The 14,137-nt window shown below is 36.7% G+C and overlaps 1 pseudogene; it reads left to right on the top strand.

Moving 5' to 3' along the window:
* The first annotated feature begins 12,395 nt into the window (after positions 1 to 12,395).
* LOC114026095 lies at positions 12,396 to 12,985 on the top strand (annotated as a pseudogene).
* The last annotated feature ends 1,152 nt before the right edge of the window (positions 12,986 to 14,137 follow it).

Raw genomic sequence — 14,137 nt, 5'->3', positions numbered from 1 at the left:
ACACAGGGAGATGCAATTTGTGTTTCTTGAGAACTGTACTTTTATTATGTCACATATTATGTCACTTTGTTATATCACTAGAAGGGTTAAATATAGACAGAGAGTGTGGAAATAAGTTGAATTAGATGTGATGATCAAATTAATCAATTAACTAAGCAGTGGGAAAAAAGGATTATACTGGGAGAAGAGGAAAGGGAGAGGTAGAAATGGGTAAATTACATCATAGGAAGAGGTGCAAAGATCTATTACAGTAGAGGGAAAAAAGAGTTAGGTCAGCATTGTTTGAAACTTACCCTCATTAGATTTGATTCAGAGAGGGAATGTCATAAACACTCAGTTGGATGTAGAAGCCAATTACATTCTACAGGGAAGTAGGAGGGGAAAGGGGAAAAATAAAGTGAGGTAGTGGATAAAAGTCAGGGAAGAAAGGAGGAAAGAAGTAGTGGAGGAAAAGGGAAAGAAAAGAGAAGAGGAATGATAGACGGGAGGGGAGATTAAAGGAAGAAATGGTCAGAAGCAAAATACTGATGAGGAGGAAAAAAACTAAGATAGAAGACATTAAGAAATGCAAAATGGATAATTTTGATTGCATTAAATTGATTATTGAAATTGATAATTAATAATTGAAAATTTTTGGCACAGACAAAGCCAGTGCAACCAAGATTAGAAGGGAAGCAGAAAGCTGGAAAAATATATAGCCAGTGTTTCTGATAAAAGCATCATTTCTAAAATATAGAGAAGTGAGTCAAATTTATCCAAATACAAGTCATTCTCTAATTGAAAATGGTCAAAGGATATCAATAGGCAGTTTCCAGAAGAAGAAATTAAAGCTATCTCTAGTCATATGAAAAAAATGCTCTAAATAACTATTGATTAGAGAAATGCAAACCAAAACAACTCTGAGGTACCACATCATATTTATCAGATTGGCTAATGTGACAAAACAGGAAAAAGATAAATGTTGGAGAAGATATGGGAAAACTGGAACACAAATGAATTGTTGGAGTTGTGAACTGATCCAACGATTCTCAAGAACTATTGGAACTATGACTAAAGGGTTAATAAACTGTGCAAACTCTTTGATACAACAATATCAGTACTAGGCCTGTATCCCAAAGAGATCATAGGATTGTGAAAAAAAAACCCACATACACAAAAATATTTATAGCAGTTTTTGTGTGTGTGTGTGTGTGGTGGCAAAGAATTGTTAATGCAAGGGATATCCATCAATTGGGGACTGGCTGAGTAAGCTGTGCTATATGAATGTAATGGAATACTATTGTTTCATAAGAAATGATGAGCAAGTAGGCTTACAAAAAACATGGAAAGACTTATATGAACTGAAGCTGAGTGAAGTGAGCAGAACCAGGATAACACTGTACACAGTGACAGCAACATTGTGCTATGACTGATTTTTCTTAGACTTAGCTCTTCAGAGCAATTCAATGGTCTAAGGCAATTCCAAAAGACTCATGATGGAAAATGCTATCCACATCCGGAGAAAGAACTGTGAAGTCTGAATGCAGACTGAAGCATACTATTTTTTTCTTTCTTTCTTTCTTTTTTCCTTTTTCATGGTTTTCCCTTTTTTTTCTGGAACATTACTAATGTGTAAAGAAATTTAATATGATCACACATGTATAGCCTATATCAGATTCCATGTTGTCTTGGCAAGGAGGGGGAAGAGAGTGATGAGGGAAATTTTAGAACTCCAAATCTTATAAAAGTCTGTGTTGAAAGTTAAAAATAAATATTTTAAGAGAATCTATCCTCAGGTAGATAAATTGGCATTCATATATTTGCTGTCACATGCACAAATACTTGGAATATAGGACCCTTCAGAGAACCATATTAGGATTCCCCCCTTTCCCTTTTTTATGCCTAAGAACTTACAGAATGCCCAGAAGGGCCATTTTCACTTTATGCTACTGACCACATATTGCTAATGAAAGAAGGCCATGAGAAGCCATAATTGATGCATTTATTTTAGTCTCTTCAAATACAGGTATATAATTTGAAAACTATGTTTCATACTATTCCATTTGCTCCAGCAAATTTGTAATAGTAAACTATAACATCATCATACCGTAAATTAGAGCTTGGTATTCCCCTGAAATTCAGAAGCTACAACATTAAAAAAAAAAGAATTCCACAGGATTTACCAGCAAGAAAGTTTATCCATACTTAAGAAAGTAGCAATTAAATCCATCAAAAGTAAAGTATAAGTGAACCTTAAAGAGATGCAGGATTCTTGGCTTAGTAAGTAAGAAAGCAAATGAAATTAAGTTTTATGCTGATAGTAACAATCCAAAGCACTTCATGATACTCTGAAGGCTTTCTGTGGGCCGAAGACTTATGGTGCTTCTCAAGTACTCAGTGCTGATAGAACCACATTGATTATTAATAAGGACATGATCCTGGAGAGATGGGCTGAACACTTCCATAGTATTTTCAACAGACCATCATTAATCAATGCTGAAGCCATTGACCATAAACCTCAGGTTGAAGTCAATCCCTCTGTAGTCAAATTTCAAACCAAAGAAGAGGTTTTGAATCTCATTAGGCTCCTCTCCTGTGGCAAAGCATTTGGTGCTGATTCTATTCAAGCTAAGATTTAGAATGTGTGTGTGGGGGGGTCCACTGCTTATACAAAAGCTGACAAATTTCCCAGGTTATATGGCCAGAGGAGGTTATCTCTCAGTACAAGGATACCTCTACTATCCATTTATGTAAAGGTAAATAATTCAATTTTTCTGTGACAATCATGGGGAGTCTCTTATTTAGTCACTGCTGGCAAGATTCTTGCCAGACTCTTTAATAGGATGATCCTTCACCTGGAAAAAGATCATTGCCCTTGAGAGCTGATGTAGCCTCTGAAAGGGCCAAGGAATGATAGATATGGTGTTTGCTATCCAAAAATTCCAGGAGAAATACAAGGAACAAAACAGAGGTCTGAAGAAAACATTCATCAATCTTATCACGGTCTTTGATACTGTCAGTCATAAGGGCTTATGGAAAATCATGTGAAATTTGGTTGCTTGGACAAGTTCATCAATATTGTACATATTGATGTATGTACAAAATTGTACCTACAATTTCATGATGGAATGCTTGCCCTGGTTCTGAATAATTGATGATCCTCTCAAGGTTTCCTAGTCACCAATGCAGTGAAACAAGGATGTGTGCTTGCCCCCATAGTTTTTAGCATGATGTTTTCCTGATCGTGTTTCCACAATACTTGAATTGTTTCTTTCTGGCTGCTTGTAATATTTTCTCCTTGACCTGGGAACTCTGGAAGTTGGCTACAATATTCCTAGGAGTTTTCCTTTGGGGATCTCTTTCAGGAGGAGTTTGGTGGATTCTTTCAATTTCTATTTTGCCCTCTGCTTCTAAAATATCAGGGCAGTTTTCCTGGATAATTTCTTGAAAGATGATGTCTAGGCTCTTTTTTGATCATGGCTTTCAGATAGTCTAATAATTTTTAAATTCTCTTTCCTGGATCTATTTTCCAGGTCAGTTGCTTTTCCAATGAGATATTTCACATTGTTTTCTAATTTTTCATTCTTTTGGATTTGTTTTACAGTGTCTTGATTTCTCATAAAGTCACTAGCTTCCAATTGTTCTATTCTAATTTTTAAGGAAGTATTTTCTTCTGTAAGCTTTTGGACTTCCTTTTCCATTTGGCCAATTTTGCTTTTTAGGGCGTTCTTTTCCTCATTGGCTTTTTGGACCTCTTTTGCCATTTGGGTTAGGCTATTTTTGAATGTGTTATTTTCTTCAGTATTTTTTTGGGTCTCCTTTAGCAAGCTGTTGACTTGTTTTTCATTATTTTCTTACATCACTCTCAGTTTTTCCTCTACTTCTCTTACTTGCTTCTCAAAATCCCTTTTGAGCTCTTCCAAGGCTTGGGACTGATTCATATTCTTCTTTGAGACTTTGGATGTAGGAGTCTTGGCTTCATTGTCTTCTTCTTGTTGTATGTTTTGATCTTCTTTGTCACCAAAGTAAGATAATATAGTCTGACTCTTTTTGTGTTGTTTACTCATGATCCTGGCCAATTACTTGAGTTTTAAATTCTTTGTTAAGGTAAAAGTCTGCTTCCAATGTGAAGAGTGTACTGTCCCAAGCTTCAGGGGTTTGTCCAGCTGTTTTCAGAAGTACTTCTAGGGAACTGTAAATTTTCAGTTCTTCCAAAGTGGTATGATAAGGAGCAAGGTTTTTTCTCTCCACCACCACAACAAGCTCCACTGCACCAGCATTCCTCCTTGCCCCAGTACTGCCCTTCAGAACTGTGACCCAGACTCGGACACTAGTAAAGCAAGAGATTCCTGCCTCAGCACTGGCAAAGAGATCCCCGCAATCCCCCTCTGATCAGCAACTTGATTCCCCCTCAGTCTGTGGGCCAGAAACTCAGGGCCACGCTTGAGACTTGTGTGTGAGACCTAGCTCCTCTGTCATCACAGTCACAGACTTTTCCCACTGACTTTCTAAGTTGTCTTTGGCATTTGTGGGTTGAGAAGTTTTGAAAGTGCCACACCTGCCCACGATTCAGTCCTCTCAGGCTTGCTCCAGGGTTGCTGTGGCCTGAACACCCACGCCACACTGTGCTCCTCTCCCCACCCGGCGTGATATACCTTTCTGATCAACCATCTAGGCTGTCTTTGGCTGGAAATTTGTTTCACTCTGTCTTTTTGTGGATTCTGCTGCTTTAGAATTTGTTTACAGCCATTTTTTTAGGTATTTGGAAGGTTTTGGGAGCAAGCTCAACAATCACTGCTTTCCTTCCGCCATCTTGGCTCCGCCCCTAGCATGATGTTTTCAACAATACTTTCAGATGCCTTCAATGAGGACAAACATGGCATCAAGGTCAGGTACTACACTGTTAGTAAATTTTTAACTTGAAAAGGCTTCAAGCCAACAAGCCAAGACTAAAGTTGAGGGAGAGTTGGTGCATAATTTTTTTTCTTTTTTGCTTGCAGATGATTGTGCACTCAGTGCAACAAAGTCTGAAACAGTTCTCTGCTGCTTATACTAATTTTTACCTAATAATTAACACCAAGAAAACACAGATTCTCCACCAGTCAGCACCACACCATCCATATGTGGAACCATTGGTTACAGCAACTAGATAAGTTCACTTGCCTTGACAGTATACTTTCTAGGGATGTACACATTGATGATGAGGTTGACACACACATTCCAGAGCTATCTCAGTGTCTGGGAGGCTCTGAAGAAAAATTTGAGATAGAAGTTATATTACATGGGGGGCAGCTAGGTGGCATAGTGGATAGAGCTCCAGCCTTGGAGTCAGGAGGACCTAAGTTCAAATCCATCCTCAGACAGTTGACACTTACTAGCTGTGTGACCCAGGCAAGTCACTTAACACCAATTGTCTCACCAAAAAGGAAAAAAAAAAATGTATTAGATGGACTACCAAACTGAAGGTCTACTAAGCCATTGTGCTGACCTGATTGTTGTATGCTTGTAAAACTTGGACAGTCTGCCAGTACCATGGGAAGAAACTGGATCACTTCCATTTGCGTTGTTTTAGGAAGATTCTGAAGATCACCTGGAAGGATAAAGTACTGTATATTGAGGTCTTTTCTCCCACTAAACTGTCAAGCATTCTAACTTTACTGCAGTAAATGGGCTGGCCACATAGTTCAAATGCCAAACATATGCTTACCTAAAAGAAATTTCTTTTTATTAATTAATTTATATTTAGTTTTCAACAATAACTTCCATGAGGTTTTTAGTTTTAAATTTTTGTCCTCTCTCCCCACCTCCCTGCCCAAGACAGCATGTAATCTGATACAGGCTCTACATATACATTCCTATTAAACATATTTTCACATTAGTCATGTTGTAAAGAAGAATTAGAACCAAAAGGAGGAACCACAAGAAAGAGAAAACAAAAGAAAAGACAAAAAAAGAGTAAATAGTGTGCTTCTATCTGCATTCAAGCTCCAAAGTCTTTCTCTTCGGATGTGTATAGAATTTTCCATCATGAGACTTTTGGAGATGTCTTAGATCCTTGCATTGTTGAGAAGGGTTAAGTCTATCAGTATTAGTCATCACAGAATGTGGCTGTTACTATGTACAACATTCTCCTGGTTCTGCTCACTTCATTCAACATCAGTCCATACAAGTCTTTCCAGGTTTTTCTGAAGTCCAAGTGAAGTCCATTTCTTATAGCACAATAGTATTCTATTACATTCATACACCACATCTTGTTCAACCATTCCTCAATTGATGGACATCTATTCAATTTCCAATTCTTTGCCACCACAAAAAAAGAACTGTTATAAATAATTTTTGTACTTGAGAGTCCTTTTCACATTTGTTTGATCTCTTTGGGATATAGCCCTAGAAGTGGTATTGCTGGGTCAAAGGGTATGCACGTGTTTATAGTCTTTTGGATATAGTTCTAAATTACTCTCCAAAATGGTTGGATCATTTCACAACTCCACCAACAATGCATTAGTGTTCCAATATTCCTCACATCTTCTCCAGCATTTATCATTTTTCCTGTTTTGTCATGTTGGCCAATCTCATAGGTATGATAGGGGTACCTCAGAGTTGTTTTGATTCCCATTTCTCTAATCAATCATGATTTAGAGCATTTTTATATGACTATAGATAGCTTTAATTTCTTTATCTGAAAACTACCTGTTCATATCCTTTGACCACTTATCAACTAGGGAATGACTTGTATTCTTATAAATTTGACTCAGTTCTCTATTTTAAAAATGAGGCTCTTATCAGAGACACTGCTTGTATAAATTGTTTCCCAGTTTTCTGTGTCCCTCCTAATCTTGGTTGCATTTGGTTTGTTTGAGCCAAAATTTTTCAATTTAATGCAATCAAAATTATCCATTTTGCATTTCATAATGTTCTCTATTTCTTGTTTGTCATAATTTCTTCTGTTCTCCATAAATCTGACAGTTAAACTATTCCTTGCTCTTCCAGTTTACTTATAATATCAGCCTTTATATCTGAATCATGAACCCATTTTGACTTTATTTTGGTATATGGTGTGAGATTTTGGTCTATTCCTAGTTTCTGCCACACTCTTTCACAGTTTTCCCATCAATTTTTTTCAAAAAATTAGTTCTTATCCCAGAAGCTGAGGTCTTTAGGTTTAACAAACATCAGATTACTATAGTCATTTATTATTGTGTCTTGTTTGCCTAAGCTATTCCATTGATCCACCACTCCATTTCTTAGTCAGGATCATGTAGTTTTAATGATTGCTGCTTTATAAGACATTTTAATATCTGGAATGGGTAGGCCACCTTCCCCTGCATATCTGTTCATTACTTCCCTTGATATTCTGGACCTTTTGTTTTTCCAAATGAATCTTGTTATTATTTTTTCTAAAACTATAAAATAATTTTTGGTAGTTTGATTGGGATGGCACTGAATAAGTAAATTAGTTTAGGCAGAATGGTCATTTTTATTATATTAGCTCTGCAACTCAGCATGAGCAACTGATGTTTTTCCAATTATTTAGATCTGACTTTATTTGTGTGAAAAGTGTTTTGTAATTGTGGTCATAGACTTCCTGGGTTTGTTTCAGGAGATAGACTCCTACATATTTTATAATGTCTACAGTAAGTTTAAATGGAATTTCTTTCTATCTCTTGCTGTTGGACCTTGCTGGTATTATATAGAAATGCCAATGATTTATGTAAGTTTATTTTATAGCCTACAACTTTGCTAAAGTTGTTCATTATTTCAAGTAGTTTTTTTACTTGATTCTCTAGGATTGTCTAAGTATATCATCATGTCATTTGCAAAGAGTGATAGTTTTGTTTCTTCTTTGCCTATTCTAATATCTCAATTTCTTTTTCTTCTCTTATTGTGCTAAAGCTAACATTTCCAGTCCAATATTGAATAACAGTGGTGATAATGGACATCCTTGTTTCACTCCGATCTTAATGGAAATACTTCTAGGTTGTTGTCCCCATTACATATTATGCAACCCTACAGCAATGAAGGTTTTAGATAGATGCTATTTATTATTTTAAGGAAGACCCCATTTATAGCTATGCTCTCTAGTGTTTTTAATAGGAATGGGTGTTGTATTTTCTCAAAAGCTTTTCCTGCATCTATTGAGATGATCATGTGGTTTCTGTTAGTTTTGGTGTTGACATGATGAATTATGGTGATAGTTTTCCTAATATTGAACCAGCCATGCATTTCTGGTATAAATAGTACCTGGTCATAGTGTATTATCCTTGTGGTAAGTTGCTGTAATCTATTTGCTAATATTTTGTTTAAAATTTTTGCATCTATATTCATTAGAGAAATTGGTCTATAATTTTCTTTCTCTGCTTTGACTCTTCCTGGTTTAGGTATCAGCGCTATATTTGTATCATAAAAAGAATTTGATAAGACTCCTTCTTCACCTATTTTCTCAAGTAGTGTATACAGTATTGGAATTAATTTTTCTGTAAATGTTTGATAAAATTTGCATGTAAATCCATCTGGCCCTGGAGCTTTTTTCCTAGGGAGTTCATCAATGGCTTGTTCAATTTCTTTTTCTGAGATGGGGTTACTTCCTCTTCTGTTAATCTGGGCAATTTATATTTTTGAACAAATGTATCCATTTCACTAAGATTGTCAAATTTTTTGGCATATAATTGGACAAAATAATTCCTAATTGTTGTTTTAATTTCCTCTTCCTTTGTGGTAGTTTCACCCTTTTCATTCTTGATACTAGTAATTTGGTTTTCTTCTTTCTTTTTTTTTAAATTAAATTAACCAAAGTTTTATCTATTTTATTGATTTTTTTCATAAAACCAGCTATTAGTTTTATTAGTTCAATAGTTTTCTTAATTTCAATTTTATTATTTTTCCCTTTGGTTTTCAATATTTCTAATTTGGTGTTTAATTGAGGATTTTTAATTTGTTCTTTTTCTAGTCTGTTTAGTTGTATGCCCAAATCATTGATCTCCTTTTTTTTCTATTTTATGCAAGCATTTAGAGATATAAAACTTCCCCTAAGAATTGCTTTCACTGCAACCCATAAATTTTGGCATGTTGTCTCATTACTGTCATTCTCTTGAATGAAATTATTGATTGTTTCTATGATTTGTTGTTTGACCCAATAGGATTAGATTATTGAGGGGCAGCTAGGTGGCACAGTGGATAGAGCACTGGCCCTGGATTCAGGAGGACCTGATTTCAAATCCGGCCTTAGACACATAACACTTACTAGCTGTGTGACCCTGGGCAAGTCACTTAACCCCCTTGCCTAGCCAAAAGAAAACAAAACAAAACAAAAAAAAAGGATTAGATTATTTAGTTTCCATTTATTTTTTAGTCTATCTTTCCATGGCCCTTTATTATATATAATTTTTATTGCATCATGATCTGAAAAGGATGCATTTAATATTTCTGCCTTTCTGAATTGGATTGTGAGGTTTTTATGCCCTAGTACATGGCCAATTTTTGTGTATGTGCTACGTATCACTGAGAAAAAAGTTTATTCCTTTCTATTCCCATTCAGTTTTCTCCAGAGGTCTATCATAGCTAACTTTTCTAATGTTCTATTCACCTCCTTAACTTCTTTCTTGCTTATTTTGTGGTTAGCTTTATCTAGTTCAGAGAGGGGGAGGTCGAGGTCCCCTACTAGTATAGTTTTGCTGTCTATTTCTTCCTGTAACTCCCTGAACTTCTCTAAGAATCTGGATGGTGTACCATTTGGTGCATATATGTTCATTGTCTATGGTGCCTTTTAGCAGGATGTAGTTTCCTTCCTTATCTCTTTTGATAAGATCTATTTTTGCTTTTGCTTTGTCTGAGATCAAGATTGCTAACCCTGCTTTTTTTTTACTTCAGCTGAAGCATAATATATTCTGCTCCAGCCTTTTACCTGTACTCTGTGTGTATCCCTCTGCTTCAAATATGTTTCTTATAAACAACATATTGTAGGATTTATGTTTTTTTTAATACATTCTGCTATCTGCTTCCATTTTATAGGACAGTTGATCTCATTCACATTCACAGTTTGATTACTATCTGAGTCTTTCTCTTCATCCATTTCTGCCCCCTGTTTATGCTTTTCTTTCTCCTTTCTCCTTTCCCCCCCTCACCAGTGTTTTGCTTTGACCACCGACTCCCTCAGTCCCTCCTCCCTTCTATTAGCCCCTTCCCTTTTCTTCCCCTTTACCCTTACTTTTTCTTCCCTCCTTTCTCTCTGCCCCCTCTCTTTTCTTTCCCCTTTTCCCTCCTACTGCCTATAGGGCATGTTAGATTTCTATTCTTAACTGATTATGTTATTTCCTTCTTGAGCCAAATCTGATGAGAGTAAGGTTCAAACAATGCTCATCCCCCTTCCTTCTTTCCCTCTGCTGGAATAGTTTTTTGCATCTTTTCCTGTAATGTAATTTACCCTTGTCTGCTTCTTCCTTTCTCAGTACATTTTCTTAGCTCAGATTAATCCACTTACTTGGATCCATTTAACCCACTTGCTTAAATTTTTTTTTTATCATTACCTTAAAGTCAACTTATATCCAACCCCTTTATGTATACTCCTTTAACATGGTATAATAACAATACAATTCTCAAGAGTTGCAAGTGTCATCTTCCCTTGTAGGGATGCAAACATTTTGCCCTTATTAACAACATATTATATATTTATGTCCCATTTACCTTTTTATATCTCTCTTGAATCTTGTACTTGAAGATCACATTTTTTGCTGAGCTCTGGTCTTTTCATCAGGAAGGTTTGGAAGTCCCCTATTTCATTAAATATCCATCTTCTCCCCTCAAAAATCATGCTCATCTTCACTGGGTAGTTGATCCTTGGCTTCAATCCAAGCTCCTATGCTTTATAGAATATCATGTTCCACATCCTATGGTCTTTTAATGTAGAGGCTGCAAGGTATTGTGTAATCCTGACTGTTTTTCTATGATATTTAAAATCTTTCTTTCTGGCTTCTTGCAGTATTTTCTCTTTAATCTGGTAATTTTGGAATTTGGCTATTTTATTCCTTGGCATTTTCAATTTGGGATTTCTTTCAGGAGCAGAGTGGTGGATTCTTTCTATGGTTATTTTACCTTCTGGTTCTAGAACTTCAGGGCAGTTTTCCTTTATGATTTCCTGAAAGATACTGTCCAGGCTTTTTTTTTTTTTCATCATGATTTTCAGGTAGGGCAATATTTTTAATTTGTCTCTCCTGGATCGATTTTCAAAGTCAATTGTTTTACCCATGAGGTATTTTATGTTTTTATCTATTTATTTTTCAATTTTTTGTTTCAGTTTGACTGATTCTTGCTCTCTCACAGAGTCATTAGGTTCCATTTGTTCAATTCCAATTTTCAACATATTGTTTTCTTCTGTTAGATTTTGTACTTTCTTCTCCAATTGGCCAATTGTATTCTAAAGGGATTTGTTTTCTTCAGTATATTTTTTTTTTCTAGTTGAATTATTGTGTTTTTTAGGGACTTGTTTTTTTCAGTGTAGTTTTTTTCCAATTGACCAATAGTATTTTTAAGGACTCCTCTACTTCTCTCATTTGACTTTTAAAATTCTTCTTGAGCTCTTCTAAGAAAGCTTTTTTGGGCTTCAGACCATTTCATATTCCCTTTTGAGGTTGCAGTTGTGGGTTTGTTGACACTGTCGTCCTCTTCAGAATTTCTGTCTTGATCTTCACTCTTCTCACAATATGAATCTATTGTATTTTTCTTTTTACTCATGGCGTTTCTTTATTCCCTGGCCTTTAAACAGATTGAGCTCCCCTCCTGGGGAGCAGAGGGCACTGACCCAAGCTTCTTGTGTTGGGAGCCTAGGTCTTGGTCACTGGCTTTGTGTGCTGGGGCCTCTCATATTGGCAATTGGAGACTGTAGGATTCTGGCAGCTTACCTGGTGTTGGGCTGGAATCAGCAAGGCTGGAACTTTCAGGCAACTCTATGTTGCTTTCTTCAGCTCCTTTCAGATGAATGCTGCAGGGTGCTTATCAGCCTTGGGCCCTTTGTAGTGCTGCTTCCCTTATTTTTGCTAAGGCACTAAGAGACCTGTTTGCTGTAAAATGCTGAGGCACCAGAATTTCCTCCTGGTGTGCTAAAGTGGGTCTTTCCACTAGCTGGCCGGGATGCCTCCCATTCCATACTGCTCCCCTTCCCCCAGAGTAAGAGGGGCCTTTCCCATTAATCCCTCTAGCTACCTGGGTTACTGCACTGCTGCTCCCCATCTTTCTTCTGGCTCAGCTGTTGCAGGGTTTTTTCTGGGGTGACATTTTCTGGATTTTCAGAGGTTGATAGAGGAGGGTGAGAGTGACTACCTTTTTACTCCACTATCTTGGCTCCTGGAACCATAAGTCCCCCTCTCTAGTGTATTTAATAAGAATGGGTGTTGCTCAGACTAGTGAACAATGCAGAGTTCACCATGGCTAAAGGTGACCCCAAGAAACCAGAGGGCAAGATATCTGCTTATGCCTTCCTTGTGCAGACTTGCTGGGAAGAGCATAGGAAGGAAAATCCAGAGTTTCCTGTTAACTTTATAGAGTTTTCTAAAAAGTGCTCTGAGAGGTGGAAGACTATATTAGGTAAAGAGAAATCCATGTTTGGTGGGATGGCAAAAGCTGATAAGGTACAATATGATAGAGAAATGAAAGGCTATGGATCAATGAAAAGTGATGAAAAGAAGAAGGATCCTAATGCACCTAAATGGCCACCATCTGACTTCTTCCTATTCTGCTCATAATTTTGTCCAAAGATCAAGTCTACCAAGCCTGGCATATCCATTGGGGTTGTGGCAAAGAAGCTGGGCAAAATGTGGAACAAGTGAGAATCACCTATATAATAATAAGACAGTCAAACTGAAGGAGAAATCCGAGAAGGATGTTGTAGTTGATGTTGAAAGGAAAGTTTGATAGGGCAAAGGGTGTGGCTAAAGCTACCTGGAAAAAGATAGAGGAGGAAGATGAGGAGGATGAGGAAGACAAAGAGGAGGAGGATGAAGAAGATGATGAATAAAACTGTACTATATTCTGCCTCCATGTGAATACCATACAGTAGTGGAAATACATTTAAATGAAACACCTCTCCTTTGTGATGGTGTTGATTGCTCTCATTAGGCTTAATTGACTTCTGATCACTTAGCTTCACACAAATACTTCTAGATAGACATCATAACTGGTTTATGTGAAATGGCCATAGTTATCTCAGAGCACCCAGAAACTGTATCAAAGTTATACATAATTCCAAACATTTTTTTAAATGAAAAGATGTTCTTGTGTTCTCCTCACTCTGTGCACTTTTGTTGTTGGTGTAAAACAAAAACATTTGCAAATGTTTTCAGGCTTTCTTTTATTTGTAAGATGGTGTTTAACTATATGGTTATTGGCTAGAAAATTCTGGGTTATAAACTGTACATATCTATAGTTTTTAAAAACAACAAAAAACTCCACACCCCTAGACATATTCTTGGGGTCCAGGCTTGAAGGTGGCATGAGGCTCATCTGCCTTTCCTAGGGGGCTGCAACCCAAAGCCTATAATGTGAGGGTAGATTGCAGATACACTGCATTGGGTGTCCATTTAGCTTAAAAGTTGTCTCTCTGTATATATAGTGAAATAGCACCCAGCTCCCCTTCTTAGGTGTCACAAGGGTGGGGTCAGCTGGCATGAGAAAAGTGTCTGGAGTTTTGGTTTTCTTTTTCTTTAAAGTGCAGTAGTTTTAACTTGAAACCATAGAGTTCTGCCTTGTATCAGTGAAACAGAAATCCAGAGCAGTGATGCAAGTAAAGAAAAAAAAAAGTCTATTCTTGACACAATTTGGAAAGTTTTTTTTTTAATGTTTAGAATGCTTATATGTCTTTTGAAGCAAAATAAACAGTACTACATGAAAAAAATAAGAATGAGTGTTTCTAAAAGACAATTTTATGGAGAAGTCACACAAAGCAAATTCTCACATGGTGGTCAGAAGAAGGGATACATAGACATTCTCAAGGTCCCTCTGAAGAATTTTAGAATTTATTGTGTGACATGGGAGACACCGACACAGGACTACTCAACATCAAAGAAAATGCTGTGCTCCATGAGCAAAGCAGAATTGGAGTGGATTAAAAGAAACATGAGATTTGCAAATTTAGAGAATCTACCCCAAATGTTCACATTTGTGGTTAAAG

Source organism: Vombatus ursinus, unplaced genomic scaffold, assembly GCF_900497805.2.
Source record: "Vombatus ursinus unplaced genomic scaffold, bare-nosed wombat genome assembly UNPS02014832.1, whole genome shotgun sequence".
Lineage (NCBI taxonomy): Eukaryota > Metazoa > Chordata > Mammalia > Diprotodontia > Vombatidae > Vombatus > Vombatus ursinus.
Note: the sequence above shows the minus strand (reverse complement) of the source record. Positions and strands in the feature narration are given on the sequence as shown.